The sequence below is a fragment of the Antechinus flavipes genome, chromosome 3 (genome assembly GCF_016432865.1).
Source record: "Antechinus flavipes isolate AdamAnt ecotype Samford, QLD, Australia chromosome 3, AdamAnt_v2, whole genome shotgun sequence".
NCBI classification, from domain to species: Eukaryota; Metazoa; Chordata; class Mammalia; order Dasyuromorphia; family Dasyuridae; genus Antechinus; species Antechinus flavipes.
In genome coordinates, this window is record NC_067400.1 from 614,395,542 (window position 1) to 614,406,006 (window position 10,465).

General features: G+C 38.0%; 1 long non-coding RNA gene across 1 annotated transcript in view; it reads left to right on the forward strand.

Annotated features, from left to right (window-relative positions):
* LOC127556218 (uncharacterized) overlaps positions 1–10,465 on the forward strand; it is a 30,737-nt gene that overhangs the window by 18,987 nt on the left and 1,285 nt on the right. The gene's annotated exons all lie outside the window — the stretch shown is intronic.

A 10,465-nucleotide genomic window follows, 5' to 3' on the forward strand; every position in this document is an offset into this window, starting at 1 on the left:
GCACAAATATGCTTGCTATGCCCTTCTCCCTTAAATATTTACCAGTTCATACTCGTGTTGGTTGTGGTTGATTGGTTTGTTGTTCTTTATTCTTGAAGACTAAAATGATATTCCTATATTGGGATCAAACTATGTTACAATATACCTGACTTTGGAGATTAGTCCAATATGGTTTCAGAAAGCTCAACCACAGACCAGGCACAAATAGTCCAAGTAAACAGTTGAAGTGGAAATGTGGAGAAGGCAGGAACTCTGAAAAGGTAGACTTAAGACTCAGTATGACTGATGTAATCTTACAGCAAGATATTACCTCAGTGGAATTGATGAGATAATTGATTCCCTAGTGATTGGCTTATACTCAGTAGGATGAATTGATTTAATTGTGATAGAGTATTTAAGAGGTCAGAGTCAGACCTAAGTCAGAGATCGAGATGTGCAGACTGCTGACTGGCTGACTGGAAGAGATGAGAGACTATATAGACTGTCTGATTGAGACCGCTAGGACTGAGACTGAAAGAGACAATAAAGACTTTGGACTTTATTCCTGACTATTCTTGTGGTGATTATTCTGCTGAGACCAAGGCCCAGTTTGGTGGACCTCTAGAAAACAAGCCAGAACATTACAGAAATGGCTCTAAATTTGCACATCTCTTATTTCTTTTGAACTACCACTTTTCACATAAAAGAGTCTCTCCATGCCCCGTTTTTGATGGGGGACATCATGGTTGGCAATCCTGTTCCAGTGTGTCCCATGTTTCACAACTGATAACTCAATAAACAGTTTGTGAACTTAGAAGAAATGTAGTAGAATGTTCTGGTTACCTTTCTGGAGGTCTTGGGACCAGCCTTTATTTCAGCAGAGTAATCACCACGAGAATAGCCAGGGATAAAATCCAAAAGTCTTTATTGTCTCCTTCACAGTCTGTCTCCTTGCATGGGGCTCAGCTAGCTTTCTAGAGGCCCTTAGATGGGCCTTGGTCTCAGTGGGGAAAGCAGGAGAGCTACCACGAGGCTGATGAAGATGGAATGTCTCTTTCCGAGTCCACAACTTGAGCTCCACCTTATATATTCTATTACAATTACATCATTGCAATATACTGAATATAAATCAATCATTATATCACTAGGGAATCATTATTTGTTATAAGATTAAATCAATCCTACTGAACTAGAGAACTATTGATCAACATGCTTAATTAGCTAACCATTGTCTCATCAATTCCATTGACTTAACACCTTGTAAGATTAACAATTCTACTGAACTAGAGAACTATTGATCACCATGCTAAACTAGATAAACTAGATTGTCTTATCAATTCCACTGAGTTAACACCTTATTTAAATCAATCATACTGAGCCTTAAGTATATTTCTCCAAAGTTTCTGCCCTTTACACACTAATATTTCTCATTTTTTTAAAAAAAAACTGGCAAATAAGAAAGAACCCAGCCATAGAAACTTACTATGGGAATGAAGTGCCTTTTCCACTTCAGGAACAGTGAAGACTGGGGTTCATATTCAGAGGAGGACACTGAAGGTTAAAAAAAAAAGCTTCTTCTACTCCAGAGAGTAATGTTAAATGTTCCCTGCTCAGAAAGAATTTCTAGAACTCAAAAAAAGAAATTTAAAATCAAATGAAAGACATTGAGGAAAAACTTTTAAAAAAACTCAAAACATCCAAGAAAAACAAGATTATGAAAAAAGTTAACCAACTAGAAAAGGAGATGCAGAATGTTAAAGATGAAAATAATTCTTTTAAAATTAAAATTGAATAAGAGGGAATCAGTTAAACTATAGGGGATCAAGAACAAAACAGAATATAAAGAATGAAAAAAATGAACAGAATGTAAATCATCTTATAAGAAAAACAACCGAGCTGGAGAAAGAATCAAGAAGAGAAAATATGAGAATAATTGGACTACCTGAAAGTGTGACAAAAAAAAAAAAAGAATCTTGACACAATAATGCAAGAAATAATCCAAGAAAATTGTCTTGCATTGATAGAACATAAGGGGAAAGTAAAAATAGGAAAAAATTCATCTATCCACTAACTCAAAGAGATCTGTTTTGGAAAACAAATAGGAATATTATTGCAAAATTTCAAAACCTCAGATCAAAGAGAATTTTTTCAAAACACAAGGAAAAAGAAAACAATTCAAATACACTAGACCTACAATTAGAATTGTACCAGACTTAGTAACTACAATAAAAGACTGCAGGTCCTGGAATCATATATACCAGCAATCAAAAGAACTAGACCTGTGGCCAAAAATATATCCAGCAAAATTATCCATAATATTGAATGAAAAAAAGGACATTTAATGAACTTGAAGATTTTCAGGACTTTCTTTCAACCAGACCTGAATTCAAAAGAAAATTTAACATATAAGAGCCAATATCAAAGATCAATTTCAAAAAACTTAACATGGAAAAATTGTGTTTTTTACATGGAAATAAGTATCATATGTTTAAAATTGACATCAGCAATTTTGTAGCTCAAAAGAGAGATTGGGGCAGATTTAAGGGAAAATAATAATTATGTTATACAAATATGTTGTAGAGGAAGAATAGACACAAAGGCATTAGAGGGGGGGAATAGTTCTAAAAACCTACTGACATCAAAAAGTTATCAAATTGTGCATACCCTTTGATCCAGCAGTGTTACTACTGGGCTTATATCCCAAAAGGAGGGAAATATATCCCTTAAAGGAAGGAAAGTGTCCCACATGTGCAAAAATGTTTGTGGCAGCCCTTTTTGTAATGGCAAGAAACTGGAAACTTGAGTGGATGCCTGTTGGAATCCTTGCAAAGTGTCAAGTCATTAGAATTGATAGAGACAATAATTATCTAATTTAGCATGGTTCAGTATGATTGATCTGATACTACAAGGAGGTGTTATGGGCCAGAACTTGAAACAAGATTCTAAGTGGAATTGATGGAAGCAATGCTTATGTGCTTGGATTTGCACCTTTAAGAGTTTACACATTAGAGGTCAAACATTAGAGCTCACACATTGGAGTTCACAAGTATGGAAGATACATAAAGTTAACTTTCTAACTTTGTGAATTCAGTTCTCCCATAATCCCACTCTCAGAGGAGGAGTCAACCTTTTACACCGAGCATAAAAAGAGCTTCAGTCAGTCAGTCAGTTCAGAAGAAGTCATAGGTCGGAGTTGAGCTAGAGCCAGAGGTCAGTTTGGAAGATTGACAGAGTGAGAGTTCAGTTCAGGAGATTGAGAAGCTAATCTACAGTCGGGCAGAACCAAGATTCAGAGAGAGGCTGAAGCTAGCAACAAGAGCTCTTGGAACCAAAGAAAGCTAACTGGGCTATTTTGGAAGAAACAATAAAGAACTACTTTAACATCTGGCTGCATTTGGAGTGATTATTACTCTGAACCGAAACTAAGGCTGCCTCCAGAAAACCTCCCCAAGAAACCTGTTCTCACAGAGAACCATCATATATATTGTTAAAAAAAAAAAAAAAAAAAAGAGAACACCACAGATACCCATCAATTGAAGAATGGCTGAATAAGTTATGGTATATGAATGTTATGGAATATTATTGTTCTGTAAGAAATAACCAACAAGATGATTTCAGAGAGGCCTGAAGAGACTTAGATGAACTGATACTAAGTGAAAGAAGCAGAACCAGGAGATCATTATACATGGCAACATGATGATCAATTCTAATGGATGTGGCTCTCTTCAATAATGAGTTGATTCAGACCAGTTCCAAATGTTCAGTAATGAAGAGAGCCATCTACACCAAAAGAGAGGCCTGTGGGAATTGAGTGTGGACCATAACATAGCATTTTTACTCTTTCTGTTGTTCTTTGCTTGCATTTTTGTTTTCCTTCTCAGGTATTTTTTTTTTCTTTCTAGATCCAATTTTTCTTGTGCTTCAAAATAATTGTATGAATATGTATACATATATTGGATTTAATATATATTTTAACATGTATTGGAATACCTGCCATTTAGGGGTGGGGTTGGGGGAAGGAGGGGAAAATTTGGAACAGAAAGTTTTGCAAGGCTCAGTGTTGAAAAATTTCCCATGCATATGTTTTGTAAATAAAAAGCTATAATAAAAACGAATGAATGAATGAATGAATATATCCTTGCTCAACTATAGCCTGCTTAGGGGAAGTGGCAGGGAGATGAAAGAGGAGAAAAAGTGCTCAGCAGAGAACCAAAAAACAAGGAAATAAAGAAAAGATGGACACTAATGAATATAATTTCTTCTACTATTATATAACCTTTCTTGAACTGTTAATTTAGTGTTATATATTTTGATTCTTTCTTGATGTTCTGCCAAGTACATGACAATGTTCTTTTTTGTTTTGCTTTTCTGTTTTTTTAATTAAAATACAAGAAAAAAATTATGTGTTAATCTGCATTCAGACTCCATCAGGGATATGATATTATTTTTATCATCTTAAATTGTCTTATACCATTATATTGCTGGGAATAGTTAAGTCATTCACAATTGATCATTGTATAATACTGCTGTTACTGTGTACATTGTTCTGGTTCTAATCACTCACTTTGCAGCAGTTAAGTAGGTCTTTCCAGATTTCCGAGAACATCTTGCTTGTAATTTCTCATACTGCAATCATATTCATTCACAATCATATATCACAGGTTGTTCAGCCATTCCCCACTTGATTAGCATCCCTCAATGTCCAATTCCTTGCCTTCACTAAAAGACCATTATAAATATTTTTGTACATATAGGTTCTTCTCCTTTAAAAACAAAAAACATTTCTTTGGGATACAGACATATTAGTAGTGCTACTTGGCCAAGGGAATGCATAATTTTATAACCCTTTGGGCATAGTTTCAAATTTCTCTCTAGAACAGTTGAATCGGTTAAAAACTTTCACAATGATGCATTAGTGTGTCAATTTTTTCCCATCCTTTCTAATATTGTCATTTTTCTTTTCTGTCATATTAGGCAACCTGATGGGTGTGTATCTCAGAGTATTTTTTAAAATCAGCATTCTCAATAACATGTAAAGACAATTTCAACATACTTTTTTTTTTTTTGGAAAAAATTTCTCCTTTACCTCTTCCTGCCCCCAAGAGAGTAAGCAATTTGACATAGATTATATTTGTGCAATCATGCAAAACGTATTTCTATATTAGTTATGTTGGGAATGAGAACACAGACCTAATGAGAAAAAAATAAAAATAATGTGAAAATAGTATGATTCAGATGCCATCAGTTCTTTCTCTGGAAATGGATAGATTTTTCATCATGTGTCCTTTGGAACTGTTTTGAATTATATTGCTAAAAAATCGCCAAGTCATTCACAGATAATCATTACACAATATTGCTGTTACTGTGTACAATGCTCTCCTGGTTCTGCTCACTTCACTTTGTACCAGTTCATTTCTATACCTATCTGAGTGTGTATGTTACTCCTACTTTGAGCCAGTTCTCAGGAGAGTAAATTTTAAATACTCCCCACCAATTCCCCCATCTTCCCATCCATTGTAAAAGCTCTTTCATGTCCCTTTTATATGTAATAACTTACTTCATTCTGATGCGAGGGACCCTAAAACTCTCTAAAACTCCTTGAAGGACAGATTCTCCTTGAATCCTGGCCTCTGTAAAAGACCCCACCTGAGAAAAACAGGACAAACAGCTTCATTCTATTATCCTGAGAGATGGGCACCACCCCCATTGATAACATTCACTACTGATTAAACTTCCCATTGAATTAAAGATCAAACCTAGAGACACTCATTCAATTCTATTCAAATTCCAGCTCAAACTGAACCCAGCCCCCATTAAGAGCAAACCCCAGCTTGTAGCCAAGGCTTCTATTATAAAAAGAGCCAATTTTAAGCTCAGTCCTTGCAGAGGACCTAATATGCCAAGGAAACTCTGTCTCTTCCTGGCATAGCAGCAACCACTGCCCACTGGAATGCTATTCTCTTTCAGCGTTACCCTCTCTTTATCTGTCTCACCTATTTCCTTAACAAGACTTTATACATCTCTTTCGAGATATCTTTACCAGGAACTTTACTTTCTCTCCTACTAAGGAATTCAGTCTTTCTATTCATGCATACGAAAAGCTGATTCCCCAAGGCCAATAATAAACTTCTTTTTATCAGTCTAGGTTTTCAGGTTTGTATATTGCTTTACAAAGGATCTCTGCCTGCCAGAAGGGGGTTCCCACAACTCCCTATCTTGCGCCAAGTGTAGGAGAGTCAAACTTCTTCATTTGGTTCCCTGAACCCTGAACCTGCCACTAACCTCATCATTTAACTCCCTAACCACCAGGAACCCTAATCTCATCATTTTGGTTCCCTGACTAGGAACCCCCAAATCTAGACCTCATCAATTTCACCTCTCCTTTCCCCTTTCTCCCCCCTTAATTTGACTTTTTTAGATATCATTTCATCACATTCTATTTGCACATGTGTTCTGTCATGTGTATTGTTTCTAAGTATCCTAATAATGAGAAAGTTCTTAGGAGTTACAAGAATAATCTTCCTATATAGAATAACACAATCAAATCCCTTAGCATTCCTCTTTTCTGTTTATCTTTTTAAATGAGCAGCGGGGGCCCAACCCCAAGATATCATACAAAAGACAGGTGCGGATGATGGCAGCTGAGTTTACACCCAGAGAGTCTTTAGAAGGTCAGGATTCCCATGTGATCTATCAGCCAAAAAGCAATCAGATAGCAGAAAGGGATTACAACTGGGGAGAATACTGGCTTTTTAAACCAACAGGGCAACGTCCAGTGCAAACAGCTTCAATGTAATTGCCAGATGATGAGGAGAGATTTAGAAAGTGGTAAATAGAAGGGATTAGATAAGTTAACTGCCTGGGAGATGGGGTTTGCTTGTATTCCTACAGATGGAGAAGGAAACCAATGGGTGGCAACAAACACCTGAAGAGAGACAGAAAAAGAAGAAAACCTCGAAACAAAGGAGAAGACCTAAGAACAGAATCTGCAGGAATCATTGGATTCTCTAATACAAGATGAGATTGTTTCAGGACTTGAAAACCAGCAGGAATCATTGGATTCCTTGAGAGGAAAAATTGTTGATGCAACTATTGCAGGACTTCAAAGTTTGCAGGAATTATTGGATTCCTGGCACTTGAACTAATGGACAATAGATTCCTTTTGGACTTATGGACATGTATAATTCCTCATGTTGATTCATGTTATTTGTTACATCACTACTAGCTTGTGTTGCTCTGTGCTTATGTAATTTATGTAATTATGTGCAATATCTCCCATATTGATGGATTTATGTATACCTGTCTTAAGTGAGCCCTTTAGAAATCCGATAATCTGATTTGATTTCCCATTTCCTTTGATGTTTTTATCTCCCTTCTGAGATGTCAGAGAGGACGTGACCATCTTCTTTTTATGGTGTTTTCACTCCTTTTTTGAGCTGTCAGGGAAGGCATGATCACCTTCTTTTGAGGGGTTCTCACCTCCTTGGAAAATCAGGGAGGTCATGACCACCTAGGTTTTAAAATCAAAAGAAAGCGGGAGATGTTAGAATTCTTACAAGGTGCTAAGTCACTGGAATTGATAGAGACAATCATTATCTAATTTAGCATGGTATTTAACAGTTCTCTGGTTCACGGTTCAGACCTTTCACACCTTTAAGAGTTCACACCTTTAAGAGAGCATATATAAGGTAAGAGCCTCAACCAGGATTGACTTAGGGAGATTCACAAGTCAGGATTCAGTCCAGGAGATTCACAAATCAGAAGATCCACAAGCCCACTCTCAGGGAAGGAGTCAGATTCTTTCCAACTTCCACCTTTGTGCTGGCTGGAGGCTTTGGATTCAGAGGGAGCTAGAGGCAGAAGCTGGCAGAGGCAAAGGACTAGCGACAAGAGCTCTCGGAACCAAGGAGAGAGATGGGCCTCTAAGAAAGCTAACTGGGCCCAAGGAAGGAGACATTAAAGGATCTGAATATTTAGCTCCTGGCTGCATTTGAGATGATTATTGAACTGAACTGAAAATAAGGCTACTCCCAGAAGTCCCCCAAAAAACCTGCTCATAGAGAACATTATATTTTAAAGAAGAACATTACACAGTGAGGTCTTTTGAGCATTAGCTTTACAAATGTGGATTCACAGAGTACACTGAACCCCAGGATAGCAACTGTTCTGTAGAGACCCAAGAGACGTATAAGATCAAGTTGACAAGGTAGCCCAAAGAGAGTGCTACGTACTAATGATAGCTTTAAGGCTAGTAAAATATTTTTCATACATTATCTCTTTGAAGTTTTACAACAACATGATTACTGTCATCCCAATTTTGCTGATGAGGACATTGACACTCACTGAAATCAAATAGGTCAAATGATCTGGCTAGCGTTACTGAATAAGATAAAATGAAAAGGAGAGAGAAAAGAGAGTGTAAGGGTCCATTAGAGAGGCCAGGCAAGTGCAGTTAGGATATAACACAGACCCATGGCCTGGAGATCCCTGGACAGGACGAATTATGAGTACATAGGGACTTCCTTTGTGGGTGGGACCTCCAGCCAGGGTAGGAGTCCTAAACACTCTGAAATCAAGTCAGGAATGGCAAGTGCTTCTCCTTTAAGATGCCACAGGACACATTTTGAAGCATCTAGGAGAGTGTGTCTGAGCCATCTATAGCTCGATCACTGATTGGCTATCCTTATGACCTCATGGACCCAATATAAGTCAGTGGAGGAGGATCCTGACCCTTTTTCACCCCTTTTTCACCTGGAGCTCGGCCTTGGGGAGAGAAACTAACAGAGTGCAGGAGGTCTTAGAGTGAGGTAAACCATGTGAATAAAGTCTAAGCTTGTCTGCTAAAACTCTCCAGTGCTCTGTTGTGCTCAAACTATGTCCATATGAGATAGCAGCCAGAGGATTTCTGAAGGCCTCAGGAAGAGATAAGATGGTATTAATATTTGCCAAAGATTTCTCTGACACCTTGGGTGTTGGAATCTTTACAAACTGCTAACTAATTAGAGTTGATCTGATCTTACAAGAAGATGTTTTGGGCCAGAACCTGAAACAAGGTACTAAGTAGAACTAATTAGTACAATGCTTGTGTTTACACCTTTACTCATCAGAGTTCACAAGTATGCCAGCTTCACAAAGTAAACTTTGTAACTTTGTGAATTCACACCTCCTTTAAAGCTCTTAGGGCCAGAGAGCACTATGGGAGAAAACCCATAATCCCTCTCTCTCGTATCCCCCAATTCCTCCCTCTTGTATAAAAGAAACAGACAGAGGCTCTCGGGGAGATTTCAGTGGAATTACGCCAGAAGCCCTCTCTCCGAGGCAAGAAGGAATATTTTCCACTTGGCTGGCTGGTAGCAGAAGAAAGAGTTTTCAGAAGAAGAAGCTATGAGTCGAGAGTTCCGCGGACAACCAGATTCATCTTCATCTCACACCATTGTGGTGGCTGGGCTCCTGCACTCCCCGCACTGAGACCAAGCTGGTCTGAAAGACTCACCAGAAAGCTAGCCGAGCCCCAAGTGAAGGAGACAAGAGATTCATTCCATCTTTGTGCTGGCTGGAGGCAGAAGAAAGCAGAGGCAGAGGCTGAAGGATAAAACCCTTGGATTTGGAGATATTCAGAGGAATCTAAGCTATAATCGGGCTATATTAGAGACAATAAAGATCTGAACTTTTATCACCTGGCTGTGTTTTGAGATGATTATTGCTTTCAACTGATACTAAAGCTGCCTCCAAGAAAACCTCCCCGAGAAACCTGCACCTCTCCCCCAGAGAGAACTATTCTACTTATTTCATTTTTTAAAATAACTTTTTATTGATAGAACCCATGCCAGGGTAATTTTTTTTACAGCATTATTCCTTGCATTCACTTCTGTTCCGATTTTTCCCCTCCCTCCCTCCACCCCCTCCCCTAGATGGCAAGCAGTCCTTTACATGTTGAATAGGTTACAGTATATCCTAGATACAATGTATGTGTGCAGAACTGAACAGTTTTCTTGTTGCACAGGGAGAATTGAATTCAGAAGGTAGAAATAACCCGGGAAGAACAACAAAAATGCAAGCAGTTTATATTCATTTCCCAGTGTTCTTTCTTTGGGTGTAGCTGCTTCTGTCCATCTTTGATCTGAATTAACTCTCTTTATCGAAGAGATCCACTTCCATCAGAATATAGCCTCAAACAGTATCGTTGTTGAAGTATATAATGATCTCCTGGTTCTGCTTGTTTCACTTAGCATCAGTACTTATTTCAAAAGAACAAGCTCTCCACACCTGGGAATTAGGAGTGACTCGCAATAGCAAATGCAATGATAGCATGTTGCAGACTATTTTTGGGGTTTTAATATTCATAGGATCATGAGATCGTAGATTTGGAGCTAGAAAGGACCTCTGAGGTCACTGAATACAACCTTCTCTTTTTTCAGATGAGGAGCCTGAGGACCAGAGAGAAGTAGTCTTCTGAGTAAGACTCAGTAAGTCTGACTTACCCAGT